Below are 13,713 nucleotides of genomic sequence, written 5' to 3' on the forward strand. Positions count from 1 at the left end.
CCCCACCCCTTCCTTTACTCACTCTTCTATAAAGTCTGTCTTTGTCCAGACCAAAAAGTGTGATTCCTCCTCACCCATCATAACAATGGCAGTGGTCACAAGCACGCTCCTAGAGCAAAAGATGGGTTAACAAGAAAAAACAACAGTAAATTTATTTAATCAAAGTTTGCCTTGACACCAGAGCCTTCAGAAATGAAGACTCATGGACGCAGTGCTTAGGTGCAGTGAAGAATAGGCAGCCGTGTAGAAGGGGCTCAGACAAAAGGTATCAGGCTGGGGGGCGGAACCTGGCAAGGTCTACTCATTGGGGCTCTTCTTGGCCTCAATGGGTAGGATTTCCTCCTCCTGAACACATGGCAGGACCCTTCTGGAATAAGTATCTTCAAAAGAAAAGGGAGAGAGTGATCTTTCTAGGTTTTATGCCTTGCTTTCGGGGACAGGAAATCTAGCTTCTATGACCCACTTTGTGTGGGAAGAAGGATTCTGGATATGGGGTCTTACCTCAGGGGAGAAAAGTGGGACAGGAGCAAGTAGGACCAGAGAAGGTCAAGAGAGACCTTGCTTCAGAGGCCTTCCCATCTGTTTTAGCTCAAAGTACTAGCACAGGAAACCCTGTACTTTGGGGTATTATGCCCTGAGACCCAACAACTTAGATACAGTGAAGTGCATACATCTTAATGTATGCACTTAATATGAATTAATCTTCCAAATGAATATACTTTCATTATCACCACCCAGGTCAAGATATACAACATTGCCAAAAGCCCATAAGGTTCCCTCACAGCCCTTCTCCTTCAACACCCCCCAGCTATCCTGATCCCCACCACCATAGATTAGTTTTACCTGTTTTTGTAAATGGGCTCATGCAGCCCGTGTGGTGTGTGGCTTCTTCCACTCATTCTCCATGAGCTCCATCCCTTCTATTGCATAAAACAATAGTCCATCCTTTTTAATTATGGAGTGGTATTCCATTATATAAATATACCACAATTTACTTATCCGCTTGACTCTTGATGGACATTTGGATTGTTTCCAGCTTGGAGTTATTATGAATAAAGTATTTGGGAACATTGTCCTATACGTGTTTTGGTGGCTACAAAGGCCCAATTTTGCTGGGTATACAGTATTCTCAGGATTAGAATTTCGGAGTCATTAGGTCATAAGGTATGTGTTTAACTTTGTTGCCAAATAGTACTCCAAAGGAGCTGTACCTGGTTAGATTTTTAAAGCTGCCATCAGGGTATGTGTTACTCAGAGAAATAAGTGGCACCCACAGCATAGTAATGACCACGGACATATATTGAGCACTTAGAATGTGCTATGTACTGTTGTAAGAGATTTGCATATAATTAACATGCACTTCCACACATTTTCAGTGCCTGGTTTCATCTTACAATGAGCATAATGCCTGCCCTAATTTTGACCCAAATATAATAGTCTGAGTTTATGGAAAGAATCATCTCCATTCTACCAGATGAGGAGAATAAGACTCAGAGAGCTGTTGACTTACTAAAGGCTCCAGGGCTAATGGGTGGCCAGGCCAAGTCTGAAACTAAATCTCTGCGCTCCTGGCATTGCTGGCATTTTTATGAATAGAAGCTTGACTCTGCTTGAAGCCTCTTTCAATTTTCTCCCTCCTATACCCCTGGTTGGCACCCTCAGCAATCCAATCCTGTGCTTTAATCTTTTGAGGCCCTTGTCTATCCTTTTTCCAGTATCTCTTCTTATATACAAGCCACCCTAAGATTTAGTGACTTAAAACAATTCTTATTGTGGCCTGAGTTCTATGAACTGAGTGGTCTCAGCCAGATGGTTCTTACTTGGGGTCTCTTGAGCAGCTACAGTGCAGTCATCTGCAGCTTGCCCTAGGCTGAGCATCCAAGGTGGCACACGTGGTCAGTGCTGGCCTGACCTCATCTGGACTATCAGGAGGGGCACGTCCCTGTGGCTTGAGCTTCTCACACCACAGATGCTGAGTGCTGAGATGCCGGAAGAGGAAGCCACCAGGCCCATTAAAGGCCACACCAAGAATGGGGATAAATCTACTTCCATCGTATTCTATTGGTCAAAGGAGTCACTTGCCATATTCCTAAGGGTGCAATCATAGACTTGATGGGTGAGTAGCATATCACAATGCAGAAGACCATGTGGGTGGTCTTTTAGAGTTGTAGTGTCCTTGTGAAATGTACACCTTCCTTACCTACTTACCTTGTTCCCAGGAGTGCCAAAAAACATTCCTTTATTGCTTTAGCTCTTGAAGGCAGAAGGTTCCCAGGGCTCTTTCCATTTCAGGTCAAAACGACCACTCGGAGCCATCTCAACATCAGTCCCTTGACATACCCAAATTGAGCCTGCCATGCCCTGTGCCCTGAGCAAGCTCACCACTCCTCTCTGGGTCCCTGTGCATATGCACGAGCACTTCAAAAAGCTTCACCCCCAGGAGACTTAACATGAACCTTACCATCCTGGCCACCAGCTGCAGCTGACATCTGCCCAGGCCTTTGTCTCCTGACAGTCATGTGTCAGACAAGCATAGTACCCTCTCAGACCCCCCACCAAACTAGGACTACCTTACAGCCCACTAAGGGTATTGGAGGGTGGGGTTGGCTCTACTCTTGGCAATACTTGAAAAAGCACAGACTCTAGTTGGAAGACGTGGGTTTGAATCCCTGCTCTGATGCTAACTGGCTGTGTGGTTTTGGGCAAGAAGTCAGACCTCTCTGTGATTTGGTACCCACATCTGCACAATGGACATAATTACTAGGCCTAATCCCTAGGGCTGCTGTGAAGATTGGAAGCAGTAGTACACACACACATACATGCACACACACACACACACTCACACACATACACTGACACAATAAAAGGGAAAGACCAGACACTCACAGAATCACATCTTCTTGTCCCAAACTCCAAAGCTCCTTTTTTTTTTTTAAGTATTGGGGATTGAACTCAGAACAGTGCTCTTGTGAGGCAGATGGCATCACCACTGAGCTAAATCCTTGGCCTGCCAAATCTAGTTTTTGAAAGTAAGCTTTTTGCACATGATTAGTTTTTATATTTGGAGTTTTCACAAAGTAAACGACATCAGCATCCAGCCTGGGAGACAGAACATTATCAGCACCCCTAAAAAGTCCCTGCTCCTTCCAGTCCCTACCTGCTCCCAAGACTATCCAACTTCTAACAACCTAATTACTATCTGACCACATTTGTGGCACCCAACTGGCCCTGCACAAACCAGATATTCATCTATCTGATGTGATCTCAAAGAAAGGAGCCAGAAAATCCAGCTCTCATTTTGCCTAAATTTCCTCAGTCATGAAGACATTCTTCTGTGGTAAGCATCAGTCCCTACCCACAGTTCTCTTTTAAAATGCAAGTTCAGGCTGGGGATGTAGCTCAGTGGTGCTGCACCTGCCTGGCAAGCGTAAGATCCTGAGTTCAATCCCGGGTACTGGGAAAAAAGTGCAAATCCACCTGGTTTGGGGTAGCAGAAATTTCCTAGTCCCAAGGGGGCCATATTAGGATCCTTGGACAATGGAACCTTGTTAGCTAGCCAAAGAAATTCGGAAAGGGCGCAACCACGGAAGGAGGCAGCAGCCAGACCTCACCTAGTTCATAATTTTGCCCAAAGCCAGTTCAGGCATTTTTTAATTTTGGTGCTTACGCCACATTTAAACCACTTGGTGTTCTGCCACCAGCATCCAGAGCAGTTCCATCAAATCATCCAGAGCAGAAAAGAAGCAGGTGATGATGAAAACATGTCCTGTGGGTGGCCTGGACTGTGGCTGCACTGCTCCCTCAACACACCTTGTCTAAATGAGGCACTTGAGTGCTCTGCCACTATGACATCATCAGTTGCCAGGCTTTTGACAAATGAGTCCAGCCCACAGCTGGAGCCTTTGATAAGCCATTTGTAGGCGCCTGGGTGACATCCATGCTGGTCTTGGGAATGCATCCTAGCGCCATCTCAAATTCACATCTTTTCTTTCTTTTTTTTTTTTTAAAAGCATGCCATGCATCTGTGAAGATTCATGGCTTAAAATATTTTTCCTTTTCTCTGACATTTCCCCTTTTCTTCTTATTTTATTTTTTTAAAGGAAAAGAAAATATTCACTCCAAGGTTCATTTAGTTTCTGGGTAATAACTGTCAGATATTAACAGATAGCCCCACACATCCAGGATAAAATAATAGAATTTGTCGAGTGCATTAGACATCCAGTAATGGGCATGGTGGACAGCGTGTGGAGCTGAAGGGAGGCTTCTCTTGGTAAAAGGGAACACATGCTATGAAAACCAAGACAGAAAAGAACATTTGTCAAAATGCCCTCTTGTGCCTTCTGACATTTGCGCATGTAAGTGCCCTACCCAGAAGATGTTTTCTTCGCTTTCCCAGGCACCACCTCCTTATCGTGCAGACTCAGATGGCCTTGTCCCTTGCGGGAAGCGCACCCTCTCTCCCTCTCTTCCAGCCTCTCACCTGTCACACCCTGTCCCCATGGCTTCCCAGGCTTGCTTGTGTGATACACTGCCAAGTGCAAGCTCCTTGAGTCCAACTCCATATGAGACCCAGGCAATCAGTTGCCATTGGTGGTGACCCGTGGCCCCACACCTTGTCACTTTAGTGCACATCTCTCCAGTTCCAACAGGCGGCATCTGTAGCTCCGCCTGACTGCTTCTTCCTACATCTGGAGCTCACTTCGCTATTGCGATCACCAGCTGCAACTGCTAAGGAGTTAATAAAGCTTTTCCTCTTGGCCCTCTAATGACACCCGCAGGAGTTGGTGTCACCCTGCCTGGCCCTGGATGGGAGAGATGAGGCTTATATTCAACACTGACTTAAAAATTCCTCAGTGGCATTAAAATCCATTTACCCTTATTGGTAATGACCTGCTGTGTATTGCCTGCCTTTCCTCCTTCTCAGTTTTTCACTAGCCTACTCTTCCCTACCTGTTTCTTGGGATCACTTCTCAAATAAACTAGTCAGGAATCACTTAACAGAAGAAACATGTTGTCAGAAATGTGTCATCCAATCTCATCATTCTGTGAATATCAGAGAATGCACTTACCCAAACTAAGGTGACTATGACATCACTAAGTGATATAATTTTATGGTGCCACCATCATATATATGACCCATCATTGATCAAAACACTGTGTTCTCCTGAATTGTACTTTCATTCAAAGTAATGTCTGAGGTTAGCATGTGAGAAACCAAACTGAGACAGAGCTCAATAAACTATTTTAATACATTAATACATAAATGGAATTTTTGTAGAATAAATACCCAGAGGGGCCCTTTTTAAATTTTGAGCCAGTGCAAAGGGTCTGCATTATCCCTTTTAAGTAACTACACTTTAAGTTGAATTCAAAACTTGCTTGAAAAGTTCTGCTTCACTTCGGACAAAGCAAGCAGGCCAAGTGCCAAAGTACTGGGAAGATTGCATGCTGTATAATGAGGTCTGTGGTTGTACCTGTCTCCATCTGTTTTCTGCTGCTATTGCAAAACCCAGAGACCAGGAAATGTATAAAGCATAGAAAGTTAGTTGACTCGCTGTTCTGGGGGCTGAAAATCCAATAGCAAGGTGATAGCATCTGCTTGGCTTCCAGTAAGGGCCCTCTTTTTGCACCATGACAGAAGGACAAAAGGGCAGGAGTAAGAAAGCTGAGGAAGTTGAACTCACTTCCAGTACTGGGGATGGAACCCAGGAGCTTGTGCATGCTAGACAAGTGCTCTGCCATTGAGCTACCCCCAACCCTCCAACTCCCTGTTATAACAACCTGCTCCCAAGAGAACCAACCCACTCCCGAGAAAACTAACTTAACTCCACTGAGAACAAGATTAATCCATTCACGGAAATAAAGTGTTTGTAAATGGGGAGGGGAGGAGCGGGTGAAGGGAGGGCAGGGAAAAAGGGAAAATATGAGAATCAAGACCTATTATGTAAAGGTACAGGATCCCAATGATGAATGTAACTGTATTGTATACCTAGATTGTACCAAAAAATTCAATAAAAAGAAAAAAAAAAGATGAATCCATTCATGAAGGTGGAGTCTTAGTCTTGTATATAGATTGTACCAAAAAATTCAATAAAAAGAAAAAAAAAAGATGAATCCATTCATGAAGGTGGAGTCTTCATGATCTAAATGCCTCCTATTAGGCCACACCTCCCAACATTGCCGCACTAGGAATTGAGGTTCTAGCACATGAGCCTTTGGGAATAAGTTCAAACCATAGTTTGACTTGAATATCAGAGCACAGGGGAACCTTGTCAATGCAGTTTTGATTGGGGGCCCCTGACTACACTGGCTCCTTCTTTTCTCTCACCTGTGATCAATTAGGTGGCAACTTCAACTGATCTTAGGGTTCTGTTTAAGGAAAAATCTGGCAGCCTGTGTATGCTGTCCTCCCTTCAGGGAAACATTCTTCTCACTGTTTCTCAATCCCTTTAAGCTAACACAGAGGTCTGGGAAATAAGGAAACCAGTGAAGGTGTTGTCAATAGCACACGTCCTGATCTTGCTGATTGTCTTTTCCCCCAAGGAGCATTTGTCTCTTAGACTCTGTCTTGGTTCTAAGAGACCATTTCCTGTCCAGATTGATGTTTTGGCCATTTATGTGGTTTGGGGGACTCGGGTTTTTTGGTTTGGTTTGGTTTGCTTTGGTTTTTGGTTTTGGTTTTGGTTTTGGCTTATGCAATGCTAGGGATTGAGCCCAGGGCCTTCACACTGAGTTATATCCCCAGCCTTTTTTATTTTGAGACAAGATCTCACTAAATTGCTAAATTGCCCAGACTGCACTTGAACTTGCAGTCCTCCTACTTCAGAGTGCTGGGATTACAGGCATATTCCACTGCCTCTGACTTCAGCGGACTCTTTTGGGAGTACTTAAGCTTATGGGATACAAGCTGGATACTCTCTCTACTTGAAAAATTCTTTGAAATGTTTAGATGTCCATATTTGTAATAAACTGAGATTTACTTTCCATTCTCATCTCATTATGTTTATTGATAGGATTTCAGAATTTAGATTTTTCTTTTCCACTCTTTCTTCTAAGCAAGGGTCTGAAATACCCACTTAGCCCACAGGTAGGTTAAAGAACCTAACAGAAATAGTTACTATTTAGTGAGCCTTATAATGAAGAGCTTTGTATATAATTTATTTATTTGTTTATTTTTCTGTACTGGCAATTGAACTCAGGGCCTTGCACTGGACTACATCCCCAGCCCTTTTATTTTTTATTTTGAGACAGGGTCTCCCAAAGTTGTCCAGGCTGGCCTCAGACTTGCAATCCTCCTGCCTTAGCCTCCCAAGTAACAGGGATTACTTCCATATACCACTGGCCCAGTGAGCTCCATGTATATTATTTCCTTTAACTCTCACACTACCTACGGAACATTATGATATGTCCATATGACCAATGAGAAAAGTCAAGTCCAGAGAGACTACAGAGGTGGCCCAGAGTTATTTGGTAGTAAATGGGCATGCACATCTGCCCTCATTTTAGCCACCACACCCAACATTTACTAAGTACTGGTTGTTGCTTGGAATTGCAGTGGAAACTTACCATGCCTCTGTTGTTTAGTCTTTGATTTAGAATGCTCTATTCAGTAGATTAGTCCTCTTCTGGGTTTCCCCAAAAGGAGACCATGAAATAAGCCAAAGATTTAGCAGAGGATTACAGAAAGGACCAGCAGGAGAGTGGGACAGAGAGACATGGAAGGGAAGGCAGCCACAAAATGGTATGTTCCAAGAAAGTTACAGACATGGACAACTGCAGCTCAATCTTGCTGGAGACTTTGGGATGCACTGTAGAAAAAGCACCTTGACTTTCCTGTTCTGGGGGCAAGGATGATGTAGTACTTATCCACCAGCTTGCATGGTCTAGCTGAGGGTTCCCCCTAGCCTGCTGCCTGTAGGTAGGTGGGATTTGGTGCCAGAAGAAACCTAGAGATGGAGATGGTAGCAGTTGGAAGACGGGACCATGTGCATTGAAAGACAAGAGAGTAGGGGCTATGAGCAAGGTACCAATCATGCCTGTTCTTACCCTGACTATGAGGATGAGGAACCAGAAGCTTTAACACATATGAGAGATGTCTGGTAACTCTACATGGAGGCTTTAGCAATCAGAAATCCCAGGAAAATCCACGCAGACATAAATGTACCAGTACCCTGAGATGACTATAATTATTATATACCACAGACATATAACTAGAATATGTGCAAATTAAGGACAGGCAGCACTATTTCTGCTTTCAAAGATTTCTCACATTAAATTAGAGCAAGGGGACTCCCCACTCTAGGATTACATTGTTGGGATGCTCCAACAAATACAGAGACAACAGGTAATTGCAACAGATGAAATAGTAATAACAAATTGGAGAGATTCTCATTGTGCTTGTATGTGCGCAACTATGTGACAAAGTCTTAAATGAAAAAAAAATTCCAGACTACCAGGGTGATGTTTTAAAAATCTTTTGATTACTCAGATAACAACAACAAAATGTCCAATGCTTAAAGAGTTGTCTCCAGGTTTGAGAAAGAAAAAGACATGACATCAAATGACCTCGCATTCGAGAACTCCCTGCTCTCACACTGTGTCCATTGGTCACAACCCCATCTTTGCCCAACCACAGGAAAGAGGAGTGGACTCAAAGGAGAACCCTCCTTGCAACTGGTCCGACCCCCAAAGAAGTGGTACTCTCAGCGTACTATTCTGGGAAAACTCACTTATTCCAAGGGAGAAAAGTCAATTCAACTAAGAGAATGGCTCTTGAACCATAAAAGTTCTAGTCATTTCTTTTATGACTTGTAGCAGTGCTATGTTGCGAAGTGTGGTAGACAGAATAATGGACCCCAAAGATGTCCATGTCCTAATCCCTAGAACCTGGGAAAATGTCACCTTACACAGCAGAAGGGATTTTGAGGGTGTAATTAAGTTAAGGACTTTGAAATAGGAAATCATCCTGGATCACTGGGGTGATCTCAAGTTAATCACAAGAAATCTTATAAGGAAAAAGGGAAAGCAGGAGAGGAGGCCACAGTGATGACATGTGAGAAGGATTCTACCTGTTCTTTCTGGTAAGGTGGGTAAAAGGAGTCATGAGCCAAGAAATATGGGTAGCTTCTAGAAGGTAGAAAAGTCTGGGAGACAGAGTCTTCTGTGGAGCTTCCAGAAGAGAACACAGACTGCCAATCTCCCTCTGATTTTTACCCATTGAGACCCACTTTTATATCTAACCCCCAAAATTGTAAGATAAGTTTGTGTTGTTTTAAGCCACTACATCTGTGGTGACTTGTTACCAGACCAACACACCAGAGTACCCCAAGAGTCCCCAAGGTGGCAGGCTGCATAGGTCCTCCATGAATGCTGGGGGGCAGGGGAATGGAGGAAGTCCAGTTTTCCCCTTGAGAAGTCCCAGGGAAAACTGCAGCATGTTCCCAGTTTTTGAGTGACAGGCAACAGTGACCCCTGAGAAATGGTAGAACCCAACAGAATTCCCTGGCCCTGAGTCCATGTGGGAGCTAAACAGTACAGGAATTGGCAAGAAGTCACCCTCCCAAAAGTCTACTGAGTGAATCCAAAACTCCACCCCAGCTGCTTCTCACTATCTTCAGATGACTTTCATTGCATCTAGAACCATAATCCAGTGATTACAAAACCTAGGTGGGCCCCAGGATTACCTGGAGGCACTCGCTAAAGAAGCCCAAGGTGACACTGTCTCTGAACTGAGGTGCTTCATCCCAGGCCTCCTAAATCATAATCTCTGAAGGTGGGGTCTGGGGATCTGTTTTTGGCAAGCATCTCCATGGGATTTGGGTACCTATCTGTGAACCAGGGCTTAGGAAACACTGTCTAAATTGCTCAGTTTCAGACAGAGCTCATGGGTTGCTTCAACCAGCTGAGAGAGCTGGATTTTGAGAGTCCTGGGAGAGTTCTGTTAACGAATGGATTTTGCCATGAGAATGTAAATTTGCAGCCTTAGTGGCTTTTACTTGGGCAGTCTTTGGCTGAAGGCTGGTTCCAGAACTGAAAGCCTACTACATCAGCAAAGCTGTCTGACTGAAGTATTCAGGCTCCAGTTCTACAATTTTTCCCACACCACTGGCCTCAACCCAGGTGCCCCACTGCTCTAAGACTTCCATTATCTTCTAGTCTTCAAAGTCACTTCTTTGATGTAAGGCAAACTTGGTCAACAGCTGACATGGCGGACCCTTTCACTGGCTACTCAACAACCACTTTACCCTATTTCTTTGTGATTGGCAGCTTGCTCTGAGGCTTCTGAAAGTAGATAAGCAACTGGGTAGGAAAGAAGAGTCTCTCCCCCAGCTTCAGATGGCCATTGCTGTAATCTAGCCATGGGAATCCCAATACCCTCTGCCAATGGTTGGAAAAGAAATATTTCCATGACCCAATTTTGAATAAGGAGTCATATTTGAATGTCTTCTCAGTATTTTGGAATATAGTGTTTCTTCCCCCTGATAGAATAGAAAGCATTTTGGGAAGTTTTTGTTTGCACCATTTTGCTTTGTTGATTTGATTTGCTATGTTTGCAGTGCTAGGGATAAAACCCAGGCCCTCATGTGTGCCAGACAAGCACTCGCTACTACTGAGCTGCATCCTCAGCCCTTTTTCTTTATTTTATTTTGAGACAGGTTCTCTCTAAGTTACCCAAGCTGGCCTTGAACTTGTGATCCTCTTGTCTCAGCCTTTTGAGTAGCCAGAATTACAAGTGTATACCACTATGCCTGGCTAGAAGATGTTTTTTTCTACACACTCTCTTCTTACCTGCTTAGGGCACTTTTATGTGGGGACATAAAGATTCATGCCATAACTGCCATCTTAAGACTGTAAGGTGACACTGATAGAACTTTTGTGAATAGTCTGAAATAAAAAAAAATTAAGATGAAAGGAATGTCACCAGTCCTGCTTTTCTAATCCTGACCCCCATTCTTGTGGGCTAGAACAGCTAAAGATAAACATCCTGAAAAAAAAAAATGTTACATTCGGGTTAACATTGAACTGTCTTGTGACCATGATTTTGTGGTGGGAACTATGGGAATCAAAATGTATTATTGGCCATCGCTCCAGCGCAGGGAGGTAGCCTGGGCCCCAATCCACCGCGGGAAGGAGAGCCACGCCTGCTCCGGCCCCAGCCGCCATCGCTCCAGTGCAGGAAGGTAGCCACGCGGGTGCCCCTGAACCCCCATAACTCCCCTTACAACACCCCCCCACGCATTCTCAGTCCTCCTGACTGTGCCAGTCTTTGGACCTACTCTGCAGAGGCAGAGGTGGTTATTAAGGGTATTTTTCTGAGTTCCCAACTTTGAACATCTTTAAAGAAAGGGCGTGGGAAACCTGTAGTAGAATGGTGTGGAGTTCAACCATTCAGAAGGTTGGGGAACTCAATCTGGGCCTTGCAGCCAGAGGTCAGTCAGCGTCATGGGGTTCAGCCATCAGCTAACTGAGATCAGGGGTCTTGCGTCCTCCCTCTGAGCCATTACATGGTAAATACACAATATTGAAATTTTGTTCACTGCAGACATGCTCTGGACTGCTTCTTGATTTCAATTTAATTCAAATGATTTAAGGGTGATAGACTAGTGATTACCACAGGTGGTCAGTCACCAAGTTGTGCTTGATCTTAATGTGTTGCTGATTGTATCAGTTGGGGTAAAGCATTGCCGTTGATTTGATGAGCTGTTTTCTCTGATGTTATGAAGATGAGAATGTCTGTGGGTCGTTAGAGACACAGAAGCTAGGGTGCAACTATATCAGGAAGATTTGGGTGATAAAATTTGGCTGATAATCCAGAGATTAAACCAAGGGCAGTCCAACAACAAAAATTAAAATGAGAAAACACTTAAGCAAGACACAAGGACAGACTTCCAGTTCACCATTGGCAAACAGTAGGGCAAATGAGGATGAAAAGGCCGATAGTGAACCACCAGGAGGCCCTGAACTCAAAGCACAGGAAGTAACAAAACAGATCAATCAGGCTCTAGAAAAATTCAAAACAGAAATAGTTTCCCAGATAACCATAGAGATAGTGGGCAAAATGGAAGTCATGATTCGAGACTCTAGAGCAGAAACTGACAAAAAAGTAGATGAGCTCAGGACCATGATAGAAGCCATGATGGCCCAGCATAAGAAAGAAATGGAAAAAATAAATGCCCAACATAGGAAAGAAATGGAATCCATAAAACAGATTCAAACAGATACCCAGGAGATCAAACACTCCTTTGAAAGTGTACGCAACAGAATAAAAGAATGAGAAGATAGACTCTCAGATATAGAAGATAAGATTGCAGTCAGTGACCATGAAAAAAGAGGTCTCTTAAAAACAGTAAGGGATCATGAGAAATCGATCCAACAACTCCTAGATGATGCAAAGAAGAATAACATAAGACTGATAGGAATACATGAAGTAGCAGGAGAAAATACAAATGACTTTAAAAAGCTATTCACAGAATTAGTGAGAGAAAACTTCCCAAACAGAAGGGAAGAATTTGACATTCAGATAACTGAGGCATATAGGACCCCAACTAGCTACAATCAAAAAAAATCTACACCTAGACATATAATAATCAAGATCCCAGAAACCCAACACAAGAACAAAATATTACAAGCAGTAAGAGAAAAGAAACAAATCACATGCAAAGGAAAGCCCATCAGAATCAAAGCAGACTTTTCAACACAAACCCTTGGGGCAAGGATAGCCTGGAATGAGATATTTCAAGAACTAAAAGAGAATAACCTCCAATCTAGACTGAAGTATCCTGCAAAACTCTTTTTCAAAATGGATAGGGAAATAAGACACTTCCACGACAAAGAACACCTGAGAAACTACATGAATACTAAACCAGCACTACAAGCAATTCTAAACAAGAGCCTAGAAAAAAACAATGAAGGCAAAAATACCATGAGGCCCAACAGAGCAAATCAAATAGGCAAGGAAAGAAACAAAAAGAAGAAGGTGAAAAAGAAAAGAGTCAACAAAAGGACAATAACATGTTAATAGTAGGTCAGTACATATCAGTTATAATCATCAATGTCAATGGCCTCAACTCACCAATCAAGATAAATAGACTGGCAAAATGGAATAAGAAGCAAAATCCAACAATATGTTGTATACAAGAAACACACCTAGTGCAAAAAGAAGCCCATAGACTGAAAGTGAAAAGATAGAAAATAATTCTCCATGTGACAGGAGCCCAGAAAAAAACAGGGGTAGCAATCTTATTTGCAGACAAAGCAAATTACAAACCAAAACTGATTCTAGTGTTATTGATGTAGGACTGTACTGTATCATACCTCTGTGAATGTAAAATATCTTGTACCTGCTTTATGATACATAGTAGGGACCGTGCTTTATCAGAGCTATATTTAAAGATATTATTCTAGAATGTTCTCTTTCCAGATGATGATTAAGAGGCTAATAAAAAAAATGGTGCCGGGTACCACAACAGCAACAGAACAATGCTGTTTTCTGGATATTATTCTCTGTTTGGTTTTTTTTAATGGAATGTGCTGAATGTCTCTAATTTTGTTCAGATGACTGCAGAACCTGGAAAGGCTGTTGCTGCTATCAATGCATAACATACTGCTATTATTAGTCTTGTTATATAAATATAAATATATATATATATATATATAAACTGAATTTTGGGAAACTTTAACGGTGCTGCCAACTTTGGAAAAAGTCATCCCAAT

General features: G+C 43.0%; 1 long non-coding RNA gene across 1 annotated transcript in view; it reads right to left on the bottom strand.

The window, feature by feature from the left end:
- Positions 1-13,713, bottom strand: part of LOC117284712 — a 49,160-nt gene that overhangs the window by 491 nt on the left and 34,956 nt on the right. Inside the window, exon 2 of the long non-coding RNA XR_004515781.1 lies at positions 23-109. This is a non-coding gene — a long non-coding RNA (uncharacterized LOC117284712). The remainder of the gene's footprint in view (positions 1-22; positions 110-13,713) is intronic.

Source organism: Fukomys damarensis, unplaced genomic scaffold (assembly GCF_012274545.1).
Source record: "Fukomys damarensis isolate Sample0158 unplaced genomic scaffold, DMR_v1.0_HiC HiC_scaffold_39, whole genome shotgun sequence".
In the NCBI taxonomy this organism is placed as follows: domain Eukaryota; kingdom Metazoa; phylum Chordata; class Mammalia; order Rodentia; family Bathyergidae; genus Fukomys; species Fukomys damarensis.